Source organism: Athene noctua, chromosome 19, assembly GCF_965140245.1.
Source record: "Athene noctua chromosome 19, bAthNoc1.hap1.1, whole genome shotgun sequence".
Lineage (NCBI taxonomy): Eukaryota > Metazoa > Chordata > Aves > Strigiformes > Strigidae > Athene > Athene noctua.
The window spans coordinates 12,005,632-12,020,247 of NC_134055.1; the positions used below are offsets into that span (position 1 = coordinate 12,005,632).

The 14,616-nt window shown below is 44.1% G+C and overlaps 1 protein-coding gene across 5 annotated transcripts in view; it reads right to left on the reverse strand.

Annotated features, from left to right (window-relative positions):
• Positions 1-14,616, reverse strand: part of LOC141968372 (S-adenosyl-L-methionine-dependent tRNA 4-demethylwyosine synthase TYW1-like) — a 107,930-nt gene that overhangs the window by 36,779 nt on the left and 56,535 nt on the right. The gene's annotated exons all lie outside the window — the stretch shown is intronic.

Here is a 14,616-nt window from a genome sequence, read left to right on the forward strand (position 1 = left end):
TGGGACAAAGGTCTAAGAGCAGACAAACCCCCTCCTCCAAACCATGCCCTGAGGTCCCACAAGACCCTTACCTTGGATCGTGTCACTTGAACTTGCTCTTTTGATACAGCACAGTAACACTGTCCTACTGTTTGGAAGTAAGCATGATAAACCCCCGGTTTTTATTGCAACTTGCTAGCTTAAACTCAAATATTCTGAATGCTCATATGCCTTCCTTAGATATAGATAAAATAATTTTACCATTAGAAAATGACATTTCATTTACAGACTCCACAACATAATTCCATATTTTTGCAGCTAATGAATTTTAAGTAAAAAATTAATATTGTCAATAGAAACACTGCATTGCTTAAATGGAAAAAGAAGAGGGAGAAGAAATTATGGTGCAGACTGAAAAACTGCTCTTTCACACAGCTTCACAGATCCTCTGCAGGTATTAGATGACGAGCAAGAAACCACTTCAAAAGCCAGCTTTTTAGTTTCATTAATATTTCTTACTTCTTTCAAGGAAAGGCTCAACTTGTAAACTGACTTCATGACACATTTTCAGAGCTCCTAGCTGGCAAGGGCCTGCTCTGATCATGATATGAAACAGCCCAAAAAACCTGAAACACATGTGCAATCCCGCAGCCCTCCACAGCTCTGGTGCTCTTGGCAAGCTCCTTGCTCTCGCAGGGTGGCAGCAGGAGAGCTGCCCCTTCCAAGCCAGCGCCCCTACAAAGGGAGAAGCCCTCCTCTCCAAAGACTTGATTTAGTTCCCTCAGTAAAGCGTTACATAACCTGAACAAGTGAGCAAGTCCTGAATAAAGATATCAAAGCAATTTTCACACTTGGAAATTACTTGTCACAGGGATGCAATCGGAAAAAAACCCTGCAGCCAAGTATCTATTCACCATATTCAATAACACACATCTTTATGCATAAAACCCCCTGAAGGATAAAAGATCCAAAACACAGCAAAAGGAAATCTCAAATGCTAACACAGCCCAAATTTCACAGCTTTCTAAACCCTTCCAGTGCAGCCTGGAGACAGAGTCTCTGTGAGAGGACTGGAGATCCAGCACTGCTGAGCCTCCAGGCTCCCAGCAGCTCTGCAGATGAGCTGTGGCACCCATCACGCTCCAGGGGAACATCATCAGGGAAAGACTCAGTGCCCTTGAAAGGATGGCAGATTAATCTGTTCTTTTGGCACCCAGGACCCTCCCCTCAAATAAAGGGCTCATCACTTTGTTTGGGCTCATCTATCAGTACACAACCAGCCCTCCACATGGTCACTGGAGAGATGACATCCTTCTAAAAAGTCACACTGCAAACACCTGAGAACATTCTGCTGAGCAGATTTGTGCAGCAGAGGAGGTTATTTCCCTTCAAAGATTAACTCAGCACAGAGCACAAAAGTTTTCAGTTTCCTTTCTTCAGGCTAATACACAGTCATTAAAGCAAAAAACCTGAATACGTTATGCTGCGTAGGTATCTACTAAAAACACACATTGTTCAAGCATTTGCTATTAATACACCAGTTTAAAGCAAGTTGAGGCTTTGTCTTCACTGCTAAAAAAAAGCGTGTGTTACCATAGGATAATTAACACATTAGCTACTCTGCTGTAAAACCAGAGCAAAGCTCAGAACTTCAATTTTACTGCTAGGAAAGTGAGAGTGCTCAACCCCAGCATTTACCTGCAGATCAGAAGCCTCCCGTCTTCACCCAGGATCTTACAGCTTGACAGTTGTCCTTGTGTCATGCCCAGCACAGGGGAGAAAACCAACCTCAATACTATCCACTACTTTTTGGACCCTGCACCAGCTTTAACACAACATTCAAGTTCTAATGCTAAAGAAGCTTGGGATGCTTTTAAAAAGACACACCAGGTTTAGAAAAAAAAAAAAAAAAACAACAAAAAAACACAAACAAAACACATGCAAAACCTATTCCTGCTCTTTGTGAGAGAATCAGGTAACAAAATCAGTTACAAGGTGTGTGCGTCCAAAGAATGGTTTGGTCTTACATCTCGACACCTGGATCCCAAGAGAGTCCCCTTATCAAAGGCCAAAGAGCAAAGTAGATTGTAATTCTTTCAGTTTTAATATGCTTGTGTAAGACAAAAAATTGTCTCTCTAAAGTATTATTATTCTGAGGTGTCAAGTCAAAAAGTCATATTACAAAAATATGAAAGTTGGACTTTTGGTTTGCACCAGGGGTTTTTTTGAAAGACAGAAATCAGTCAACATAACTGTTCTCATATCATACAAAATCTGTTTGTATTGACCAGCTTTGAGATTCTGCCTCGAAGTAAGAAGAAAATCCTGTAGAGAGACAAGCACATCAGCACTGATTCCCAAACCAGAATTTTAAACCAGAAAAGCCCCTCAGCCTATGAGCAGTCCTGCTGATGTACAAAGCACAAGAATAAGAGATCCACCTGGAAACCAAGGAGAAAAATAAATAAAATTTCATTATCTCATCTTCCTAAACCAGCACCCTAAGTCACATTCCCCCCCCATCATTCTTCCTGTAACTCACCACCTATTGCTTGTAATCTACTTTATTGCTTCACACTTCAGTAGAAATTAATCAGTTTGTTTAGTTAAAAATCTCTAGAAATAAAATGAAGTACAGCAACAGCTTTGTTCTGAGACCTAAAAATGTTCTTAAGTAAATCCAGAACCATGACTGCTGCTCCTTATCCATTTTCCATGGACTCATTTTTAATACACTTACTCTTGTAAATCAGCACCAACAATAGTCTAGTGATTATTTATTTCTTTTCAATACTTCTATGGCAGTTTCAAGGAATTATAATGTAAAATTTATACTATGGGAAAAAAGTCCAAGGCAATGTAACTTAAAATAGAAGAACAGTATTAAAACAGATCATATCAAATCATCAGCAAAAAAACACTTCAAGCTTGCTGTTAAACAGACCACACAGCCTGATGATATTTCATTTCCTGGGGAAACAGAGTATGTTTAACACCAAACAGCCAGAAAAAGCATTAGCACAAGCCTGGGTAGTGCTCCCACTGAGCCCTGTGCCAAAGAGTCATCACAACCAAAGACAGGCTCAAATCTGAGTGGAAAGTGAACTCGTGAAAATAAAAAGCCCTTTCACCAGGATAAAAGCCTTCAGCAACACTCCAAGTTTGTGCCCAGGTCCCTGTGACTTTGAAAGGACTTAAACCAGAAGCTTGACAGGGGATGCTCTTGTGAAGCCTCCCAAATATAGGTGGGATCAGGACCTTTTCCACACGGGCATCTTCCGATTCAGCGCAGCAACAGTCCCGTGGGTCGGAGCAGCAGCTGCCGCAGCAGCAGGGGCCTGCCACACAGCCACCAAGTGACAAGCACTTTGTCCAGCTCCAGCTGCTGCTCTTCAACACAAAGTGAGGGTAAGCACAAGGAGCTTGGCCAGCAGCTGACCTGCTCGGCCACCTTGGCTCCATCCCATCTGTGAAACAGCCCCTTTGCCAAAGAGGTGCAAAATCCAGGAGAATCTCTGCCTTGCTTTGATCTGACCATAAAAATTATTTTTTAAGCTGAGCAGGCACCTCTACTTTTGTCTGGGCCAGCACTTTGCATGCAAGGTCACAGGATGAAGTAGACCCACTTGTGTCTGGTCATATGTGGGAAAGAAGAGGCATTCAGAGCCAGTCTTGTAATGGGGAAGAGCTAAAACCACCCTCTGTGACTTCCCACATCCTCCTCCTGTTTCACGTTCCCCAAAACGTCCCAGCAACAGCTCCATGCTGTCAGGTCCCTCTGGCTCCGTGACCTGATGTCCCATGCTTGGCCAGAGATGAGAGTGTGGTGGTCCTGGAGAGGCACCATTTCAAACACGTCACTTCAGAGTGCAGAGTTTTGTAACCCCAGCAGTGTGTGGAAGTTAAGATAAGGACACTATTAAGAACAAACCACAGGCAAGGAGCAGAGCCCCAAAGAGGGCGACAAGGAGGAAAGTTTGCCTGAAGTGGTAACGTAAGAAGTTTCTTAACACATAGATTGGGGAACTTAAAGAAAACACTTGAATGACATTCATACATGAAAAAAAAAAAAAAGTGAAGGATAAAAGCAGTTTAAAAACAGAGCCCAACTTTAGCCAAATGCCTCTGGCTAAAGAATGAACTGAAACATTGACCAAAGTCACTTTGGATCCAGTTGAGGAACGGAGTCTGCCCCACGTCAACTGCCAGGTGTTGAGTATTTTTAAGCCATCCCAGCAGTTATTTATACATACAGCCACAGACTTGGATGCTTCCTTATGGACCTCTGTAGCTGGAAATCTCAGCCAGGAAAACAACATCCCACTGAAATTTTGCAGGTCTCTAAAAGAGCTCCATGGGGGATGCAAGACAGAAGAATAAACTGCATTTTAAGCAATCCTGCAATAACAACGGCTTAAGTGAGCAATTGCAGGATAATGAAAAATGAAGAGGCATCACGTCCGTAAGGTAAAAAGAGAACCCATGATCTGACAAGATGTCAGCACTTCCATGGGTATAACTCACAGACAGCAGCAGCCAGCGATACAGACATGACGGACGTGTGACTGGTGGCACAGCACACACACTCAACCGAAACCTGGGAAGTGGCTATTGTATTTGAAAGAATAAACTGACACTTGTCTCGGGAAACAATAAACCAGCAATGCAACTTCAAGAGTCAAACGATGAAAGCAGAGATTAATCTGCCATAAAAACCTAATTACCTAATTAAAAAAAATCACCCTCGCAGTCTGTGAAGCAAAGGATTTATAATATTTTTCGTCTGGGTTCTGTCCAAATCATCTAAAAATAGAACTGAAAGCCCCACCACGATTTGCTGAAAATCCTGCCCATTTCATTTAACAAAGAACAACATAAACAAAGAGTCTGAAATAAGTATCTTCCTTATTGATTAAGCAATCTTTGCAATCCTACTGCTCTTGTAAAGCACTAACTCAGGAGTTAGGCTCTAAAGTAACAAACATTATGGAAAGGTAAATAAGGTTTAAACAGTTTAACTGCCCATCCTATTAAATAGTGGAGCTGCAGCTGGAGCTGGAGGCTGGACTGAGAGCACTCCTGTACGGTGCTGAGGCAGAGCCAGGAGGTGACACATGGAGAGGGGACATTCCCCACCCGGCACTCACAGGAATGATGCTCTGCATGGGCAGATGTGTAAAAGCAGCCCTTCAACAGCACCTGGACGATGCTTTGCAACACACTTGGGGCCTGGAGAGCAATCCTGCTGCAAAACAGCTGCTTCTCAGCAGCCACTGTAACCCCCCTCCAAACCCTTCTCACTAGCACTACCTCAGATGTAGCACTGGGAACCTTTTAGCAGCTCCCACAGGCTTTGTATCTGGCTCTTCACTTTGAGCGGTTACCCTCGAAGCTTTAGCCTCAAGGAGTTAGACTCCTTTCACTTCCCACTGGTTTACAGGATTACTCCCTACAAATACACTCTTGGAAAATTTGTAGGGCATCACCACTTCAGAGCAGGCAGCAATATCTGAACTCCTCAGACCTTGTCTCATCATTTCCAGCTGCTCAGAAAGTTTCCCCTCCTGGCTACTCCAGTCTCACAGCCAGGTCAGCATCATGGAGACACTGCAGACTGGCAGCTCACAAGGCAAGAATCACTTCTGCTCACCCAGGAACTGCCATTGCCTTTCTGTGCAGCACTCCAGTCCCCTGGCAGCCACACAGGCACATCCAGCAATCACCTCTCCTGTCTCAACATGCTGAAATCACTACAAGCTCTTCCACACATCCCAGGACCACTGGGTGACCACCACAGACTACACCCCTGTCCTGGACTGCTTATACTTACTAGGGTGGACATCCCTGTGTATACCAGCTCGAGAGGGGACAGGCAAGGTTCATCTCTTCTCAGTCCCACTCCTGTGTGTCATGTGCTCTCAAGTGCAGAGACATGCACATGAACTAACTGGTCATCTCTGCAAGCTACCAGATGGGATGCTCTTGAAGTACCCACAGAACATTAGAGTGCTCACTTGCCATCGTGCAGCATCCTGCTGCCCCCACCTCCAAATGTGGTATTGCTCTATCCAGTTCATAAGTCAGTTCCCCACAGACAACTGCAACAGAAGCCATGCATGAAAATGGAGTATTGAGAGCAGAGACAGAAGGATTTGCTCAATGCAACAAAGGCTGGGTGAAGAAGGAAAGAGAATTAACCTCTTAACCCAAATTACAGAAGTAATTCAAAGTCATGGCAAAAACCAGAGCTAGTGTCAGGGTCCAAATGCCAAGTCTCCTTCCTGCAGAGCAGCTGGGGAGCAGCCAGCTTCACAAACCTGCCTGAAGGCAAACCTCGGGTGTGAGGCACCATGCCTTGCTACTGATGAGCATCATCTCACCTAGTTTCATTGAGGCACACGTTCAACTGTTAAGTTACATTAGAGTTTTGAAGGTGAGTAATCTGCCTCTCTGACAGCCTGGACAAAAACGGCAACTCTCTATTTGGTCAGCTGCTGGCACGGCCAGAGCCTTTGGCAGGAAGGCTGCCTAGCAAACACCAGACAAAGACAACAGCTATGCCAGGCAGTCTTTACCTTCTGTAAAGGAGTCTGAGTGCAGTCTGTACAGAGTAATAAAAACAAAGCTATCCATAAGCCTGATACATGGATTTCAAAAACCATGTTGCTTCTTTAAAAAAAAAAAAAAAAAAAAATCACAACAAAGGGTTTAACAAAGTCCTAAGTGTCTCTGTATGCACAGCACAACTTCTACCCCCACTTGAGGGACCTGCCTTCGGGGGGATAACCTGCTTGACATTACCTGAAACTCCAACATCTCGAACTAAAGTATTATTTCAGAGATGTAGTCTCTACGAAAAGTTTTCAGATCCTCCTACTTTCACAGAAAGTTGGACTCTACAGAAGAGCCCTACAGGGAGATAAGGCTCCTCAAGACCTTAAGCAAATTTCAACACAAAGCCAGAATGAAATAAATGCAATGAAGCAGACACATTTTTACAGGTCTGTTAACAGGTGCATTAGCACTATGGATCATCCACTCTCCAGTTCAAGGGCTCACCACCACCTATACTCTCCATGCTCCTTTGTTTTCAGAACTAAGCAGTTAAAGGAGATCATTTACAGTGCATCTAACATCAGTTCCTCCACCAGCAGATTTATGAGTCAAGTGCTTTGCTGGGATAACAAGAAAGGGAGATCCCCAAATCAGTCTACACAGTAATTGTGCCCGACTACTGCACTTAGAAATGGCTGAATAAATTTGACAGAAGACAACCTCACCCATCACAAAGGCTTTAATTGTGTACAAAATAAAAATTAAATCACCTTTGATTTGCCAGTTTGCTTTGACCTTTTGTGACTGTTACTAATGACTGGCTTTCTGTATTCAAATATATACAAAACAACAAACTCCACAAATTTATATGAAAGATGCTCGAGCAATTTAGTGGCTTCAGAGGGGACTCTGAGTCCCTGTGTTGTAGTTTCTGTATTTCTTACATTGGCGAATCTAACAGCAATTTCATCCAAAGAGAAAATGCAGGACTTGGCTCTCAAGGGCACAACTTGCAAGTCAACAAGGCTGCAGACGGGATACTTCAGCAGCTATGGAAACAATGGCACATGGTTGGGGAGGTCACAGACCACCCCACTAACCACAGCCATCATTTACACCCACCAAAAAGTGTCTGAAGTTACAAATAGCCAACTCATACCACCAGCTCCCTGGATTTTTAAGGACTGAGCACCATAAAAAGGAACAGGGCCAACACACAAATATGCAACAAGGAAAAAGAGCCCTTCTCTGCATGAGATGCTTTGTTGCTAAAAGTCATTCTGACAAAGGAATTTTTGGGTCAGGTTCTGCTCTCACTGGCCATCAGATAACCCTAAGAAGCTGAAGCTGAGGGAGAAGATTGCTGACAAGCAGGGCACTGAAGGTATGATAGTTCCCTGAGCTCTGTTGCCACCTACCTGCTGCTGGATCCTGCCCTGAAGAACCAGAGGGAGAGACCAAGATCTCAGCTGCCTCAGCCCCACATCAATCATATTAGGTCAAATCACCTTCATCAGCAGTTTGAACCAAGGATGCCAATCTCACCCTGAAGCAGAGGAGAGCCTTCCCAGAGCCCACCCCCTAGAGGACATGGAGCACCAAAGAGCCCTGGAGCATCAAGTCCATGTGTCACTCCAGCTACTTCTGCAAGCCTGGACCCAGCAGCCCAGCCTGTCACCCGAACACACCTGCACTACCTGGGCCATCGTATCTAACCCCTTCCAAGAGAATTTCCCACCCCCTCCAAAGCAGTAAGCCTTCCTGATTTTATTTGACTTGCACGAGTCCATGAGTATGTTCCCTCTGCTTTGGAGGAGGACCAGCACGCCCATTACAACATTCCCATAAAATCCATTTTCTTGTTTGCGGTGTTTCTGCCTCAATTATACAGTCACCATCTGAGATGAGAAAATAGATCACTCTTGCAGATGCTTTGTCAACTCATCTTCCCTGAAATGTCAAATGAATGGATTCAATGAACCCAATAAATGCTTCTTATCTGAATCATCGTGCTAGAGCCATTGATAATTGGTCAGTGAGTACAAAAATCCAACAGCTAATACATTTAGCAGAATGGAATATTATGCAATGCTCTGCACAAACCCAGTCTATGGCATTTGGCCCAGTTACTTCAACTTTATAGGCTTAAATAAAAACATGTTTAAAAATAAAGTGCAGATACAAGTTCTTTGCCTAGTTGCCACAAGCAGAATTTTAGGCTCGCTCTTTCCTTTTTAAGAGTTCACATGAAAACACACACATGCTGTCTTCTTGGAGCGCTTTCACATGAAGACTACTGCTCTATTTCACAACTAGAGAATGAAAATGTGAGAAGACATCCCTAAGACCACGAAGCCTGTTGGGGTAGTTGGGAGTTCTGGCTCCCAGAGCCAAGCCCCAGGGAAGAGAGCAGCGCTTTGATAGTGATTGAGTTAATAAGTAACAGAAGGGCTGGAAAGGGAAAGAGACTGGTTTGAACCAAGTTCTCTATAAAGCCAAGCCTGGCATCTCTCATGCTGCCTCTAGGAAGAGCTCAAGGCAGCTGAGATCTTGTTTAATAAAGGGTAAGAAAAATTTAAGAAGCATTTGCTAAAGCAGCAGAAAAGCTAGGAAAGCTAAATGATGTGTGCTAGTTAAGAGGTGAAAGTGAAGAGTGAACTTAGAAGAGGAGGAGGAGGGCCCTCTGCTTCCTCCATTTACATTTCACAGGTCAGAGCCCATTTCCAAAAGACATGGGAAGGAGAAGTGCTTTCTACCAACAACGAGGGTGGCAACTGGGCAGCCTCTCCACAGCCGTAACCGCTCCCCTGGCATGAACCAGCAGCAAAGGAACAGCCCACAGGCCTGGCTACCTCAAAGCACCAGGCCGTAACGAGGAGAGGACTGATGTGGGATAACAGACAAAGCCTTGGACAAGGACTAAGACAACGTGGATTTTACCCCCACCTTTGCCTCAGGCTTGCTGGGTGGCCAGACACACCTTGCCTTCCACTCCAGCCTCACTATCCTGTCTTCACTTATGAACACAGCAACAACCAGCAGCTTGGAATAACACATCATTTTGATTGTGAAGTGTGTTTCTGAACATTCTTCCCCTTTTCTTTGCCTGCAGGCAAACCAAGAGGTACTGGAACAGACAGAAGAAATAAGATTTCACTCCCTCTGCAGTCAAGAATCTTGCTGAAGCCTCATTTGGATTGCTGCTTGCTGTAAGCTAAACTGAAAAGAGATGATGTATTTCAGAGACAATAACTTAGTATTAAACATCATACCTTTGTAGCACTCATCATATTGCATTTCAAAAGGTTTACACCAGAAGTCTCATTAGCGAAGCCATTAAAACAAGAACACAGCTGGAGGAGAGCATTTACTGTGCAGAAGAGTCAAATTCTTCTATATTTATAGTGGCAAAATTGATTACCGATTCTAACATCTGTTGCAAATTTTACATTTAAATTCTCCTTTAAAAAGTCACTTAGCTCAGAAACATCAGACTAGGCTCTACAAACCAGTTCCCTTCCCCCAATAACCACATAAACAATCTCCATGCAAATCAAGTGTGCTCTTTTCATAAAAGCAATTGTTACTGTCATATTATATAATAAGCACTAAAACGTGCTCAAGATGTAATTCAACGTATTTACACTACGTTTGTAATCACATAGAAGCCAAGAGTAACTTTGAAGAAAGGATCATATTGGAAAAAAAAAAAGACTAAAGTAAACAGCACCAGATGCAAGTCTGAAAACGTTTAAATATGCAAGCTGGCATCTTCATTATCCAGAAATGTAAAAGGAACTACCTGTAAGCAGCATGCAAATGAAGACCTGGAAGATAGTAATAGGAAACTTTTTTATATTTCATGCCATTCTCTGAGCAGACCATCTCTAGCACCTTCCAGCAAAGGGTACATAGCCACAGGTGCCAAATCCATGCACTGTTAAGTGTGTGATATCCTAGGATGAGTAGAGCTAAGAATTTCCCCTTCTGGTCCTTTTTTAATAAAGAGAGGAAAAAAAAAAAAAAAAAAGACATTTGCTACACCCTGCCCACAGAGGCATGACCCTGTTTCTCTGTGAAATTGTAATTCCCTTAAGTAGAAAAAGATTGAGGGCAAGGTTTTACCCAACATCTAAAGCAAGAGGTGGGTATGATATCTAAAGACACAAGTCTAACTGAACTCCAGAAAGTGCCAATAAGCTGTTTCTTTTGCTCGTTGTGACGCTCCTGGAAGGACAGGAAGGATAAGGTTCTGCTTCATCATCAGTTCCTGCAGTGCCATAACATCTATTAACCTAAAGGGATTTTCCCCCATTTGCTTTGTACATGGCTCCAATCCGTTTAAGAGAACATTGGCACCTGTCCTCTGAAAGTTAAAGCAGCTCAGCAATACCTACTTGGTGTCTGGCAGCACAGCAAGTACTGTAAGGTACAGTGTATCAAGCAGATTGAACAGGATTTATCCTGATTAAGTCAAGAAGATAGACAGAAGAGGTGACACCACATCAGGGTTGGAAGAGTGCTCCTCAGAGCACAGGAGTGACACAGGGACCTTCTTCCCAGTTCTCATCAAGCCCATAAACATCCTTGAACCAGCAGCTGCTTGCTGCAAGAGTTGCCTTGCTCTTTCCAACAGCTGGAAAGAAGCGTGTTCAGAGATGTTGCAGTGTAATGCAAGGTAATGCATCAGTGAGTTCGCAGATGACACCAAGTGGGAGCATGGATCTGCATGAGGACAGGGAGGCTCTGCAGAGAGACTTGGGTAGATTGGATCAGTGGCCAACGTTAACGGGATGAGCTTCAACAAGGCCAAGTGCCAGGTCCTGCCCTTGGGCCACAACAACCCCCTGCATGGCCACAGGCTTGGGGAGTGTGGCTGGAGCTCTCTGGGAGAGAAGGATCTGGGGGTTCTCATTGACAAGCAGCTGAACAGGAGCCAGCAGTGTGCCCGGGTGGCCAGGAAAGCCAACGGCATCCTGGCTTGGATTAGAAATAGTGTGACCAGCAGGGACAGGGAGGTGACAGTCCCCCTGTGCTCTGACTGGTGAGGCCACACCTGGAGGGTTGTGTCCAGGTTTGGGCACCTCAATCCGAGAGAGATCTCGAGGGGCTGGAGCGAGGGCAGAGGAGGGCAACGAGGCTGGGGAAGGGCTGGAGAATAAACCCTGTGAGGAGCCATTGAAGGAGCTGGGAGCGTTCAGTGTGAGGAGGAGGAGGCTGAGGGGAGACCTCGTCACTCTCTACAGCTCCTGACAGGACATTGCAGAGAGGCTGGGGCTGGGCTCTGCTCACAGGGAACTGGTGACAGAACAAGAGGGAACGGCTTGAAACTCCAACAGGAGAGGGTCAGACTGGACATCAGGAAAAAATGTTTCCCAGAAGGAGTGGTCAGAGAGTGGAATAGGCTGCCCAGGGAGGGGGGGAGTCCCCATCCCTGGGGGTGTTTAAGGGCTGTTTGGATGAGCTGTGGGGGATGTGGGGTAGGGGAGAACTTGTAGAGTCAGGCTGAGGGTTGGACTCGGTGATCCCGAGGGGCTTTTTCAACCTGAGTGATTCTGTGATTCTGTAATGCTGAATCACAAATGGAGTATATTCTGCTGGTATGTCCATCACCATATTTTCTTCAGTTATTTTCAAAATACTTCGGTAGAAATCTGTAAGCACTTTTGCCGTACTGGGTCACTGCATCCCCACTTCATTTATCAGTAACTCAGTGGGGGATTCCCATTTGTCTCAGTCAACATCCCTATCGCTTGGGAAAACACTTGGTGATTTATGGACAAGAACAGTTTTCAAAAGTTTCTTGACCTACAGAATCTGGTCTAGTAACACTGAGGGAGACAAAGCACAAAGTCAAAATACAAATGCATCAAGTCTGACTGCCGGTGGATGAGAGCTCACAGAACATTAGTTCCTTATTTTCTTGCTCAGACAGCACATGGTTAATGGTATTTTTGAAAAAAAAAAAAAAAAAGCAAGCATCACCTTGATGATAGAACTTCAAGAGATGGAAAATCTACCTCTTCACTCCTGAGCTTCTGAACCCTCATCATTAATTTTTACCGCATTTCTGACTTGGATATAGCATTATGAAGCAGCAATGGCTGGAAGAAATGCCTTTCAACCGCTGGAACAGGTTTCTCATTCATACAATGAGAATAAGGATTCACATCCTCAGTGCTTTCTCCAAGCACTCGTCTATCAAGTCAAGTCACCTCAATTGTTCTTATAAACTCAAGGCTGTCAGAGGACGAGACAGTAAGGCTTTTCAAATGTGACGTTTGGAAAGGGCACATTCTAAATTGCACATGTTAACGTCTTTCTTTTTCCTCTCAATTTAATTTGGAGGGCAGAAGACATGACGAGAAACAAATGGAGCCTTCTGGGAGTCTACCTGCTGTTTAACAAACTCCTCTCTCAAAAAACATTTCTCAGCATAGCAAATTTAACCCAAAGATCATCTCAATGAAAATCACTCTAGAAATTATAAAACTTGGTCCAAATAGTAGTGGACAAAGAGGGGGTTTCTTGCTGTTTACTGCAGAAAGAAATATCATAAATCTTTATATCTTTTATTCCTGAACTTCCTTTGAAAATGCTGTAGCAACTAATCACCAACATGCTGCATGAAATCATACTGGGAATAAATCATTAAATTCACTCCTTTATTAAGAATTTCAGAACTCTGTGCAGAACTTCAGTTAAAATCATGAAATCCATTATCAAGGCAACAGATTTGAAACCCACCTCTCTAACCCAGCCCCTTCCATTTCTACTTTTAACCAGAATCAGCCTGCTTTTTGGTGGCTGGAAAGAGACCAGCCAAGAAGGATTTCCTCACTCCTTTCTCACCCAGGACCACATCCTCTCCTCCTCCTTTCCCCTGCCCGCCACTCACCTGTTTGGATTATCCATGTTTTGCAGCAGGACCTGTCTCTAATCACCCATCCCTGCAGCACCCAGCCCCGGGGGCAGCCAGCAGACACACAAACATCCAGGGTACCTGCAGGAACAGCACCTGCCCAACACCACAATGGCAAGCACAGCAAGGCACAACTTGTGTTTTTAAAAACTCCCCTTGCCACACATTTTCAAATGTGCATAGATCAAACCTACCTCTGATTCTTATTAGCAGTGACTCATATCAGCTGCAGTGTCAGCTTATCTTAGTCTCAGAACTGAAGAAGCCTGGATGGTTTGTGATGCAGTGTTATATTACAGAACTTGTATTTCATTTCCAGATATATATGCATCACTTCCCCAACACAATGCATCAGCACTTCCCCACCTATTCTGAAACAGGAACTGTATTTCTCAAGAATCAGCAGATGCATGAGCTTTCACCACCTTTCATTCATCTCAGTCCTACAGAACAGTGCTTAACATCACACATGACACCAAGCAATGTGCTCAGAAGGAAAACAGGAAGGTGCTTCTGCCCAGAAGCAGTTCAAGATAGTTTCTGGGTACCAGAACCATGTATAACACTAAGAATAAAACCTAACAGCAGCTTCCCCAAGACTTCTTGCTGTCCCCCCCACGTGTGGTGATGCAATATGCAGCTGAGCAGGGCTGGCAGATCAGCATATCACCAACTGGAGCAACTATTAATTGGCTCTTGTGTTATCAGTGTTTCAAGGACCCTTCAAAGTACAGTTGCTTTGAGGAGAAAATGCACCTGCTAGTTGAGCTTCTTTTTCCCCTCCTCTTCACCTTGACCAGAGTATTTTTAGCTGTATGGACAGACTTGCCAATACTTTCACCTTCAATTCTTTACAGGGAAGTTTCTGACAATGCACAGCAATGAATGAACAATATCTATCCTGGGTCAAGAGAGACAGAAGGAAAAAAACGATGGGCAGAATCAAGTTCCCAAAAGACTTTTTCAATATTTTAGCTCCCCTTCTTTCCACAGCCTCCTCTACTCACACAGAGAACTTAGTAAATTTGTACCCGATTTCAGTAAGCTCAGAGTTTGGCCTGAGATTTTGCTTAACGAGATCAGCCAACATATTTGCACTCAGACAGCTTGATCAAGCTACTCACATGCCTTTGCAGAAGAAAGCGTCACTCAATTACACT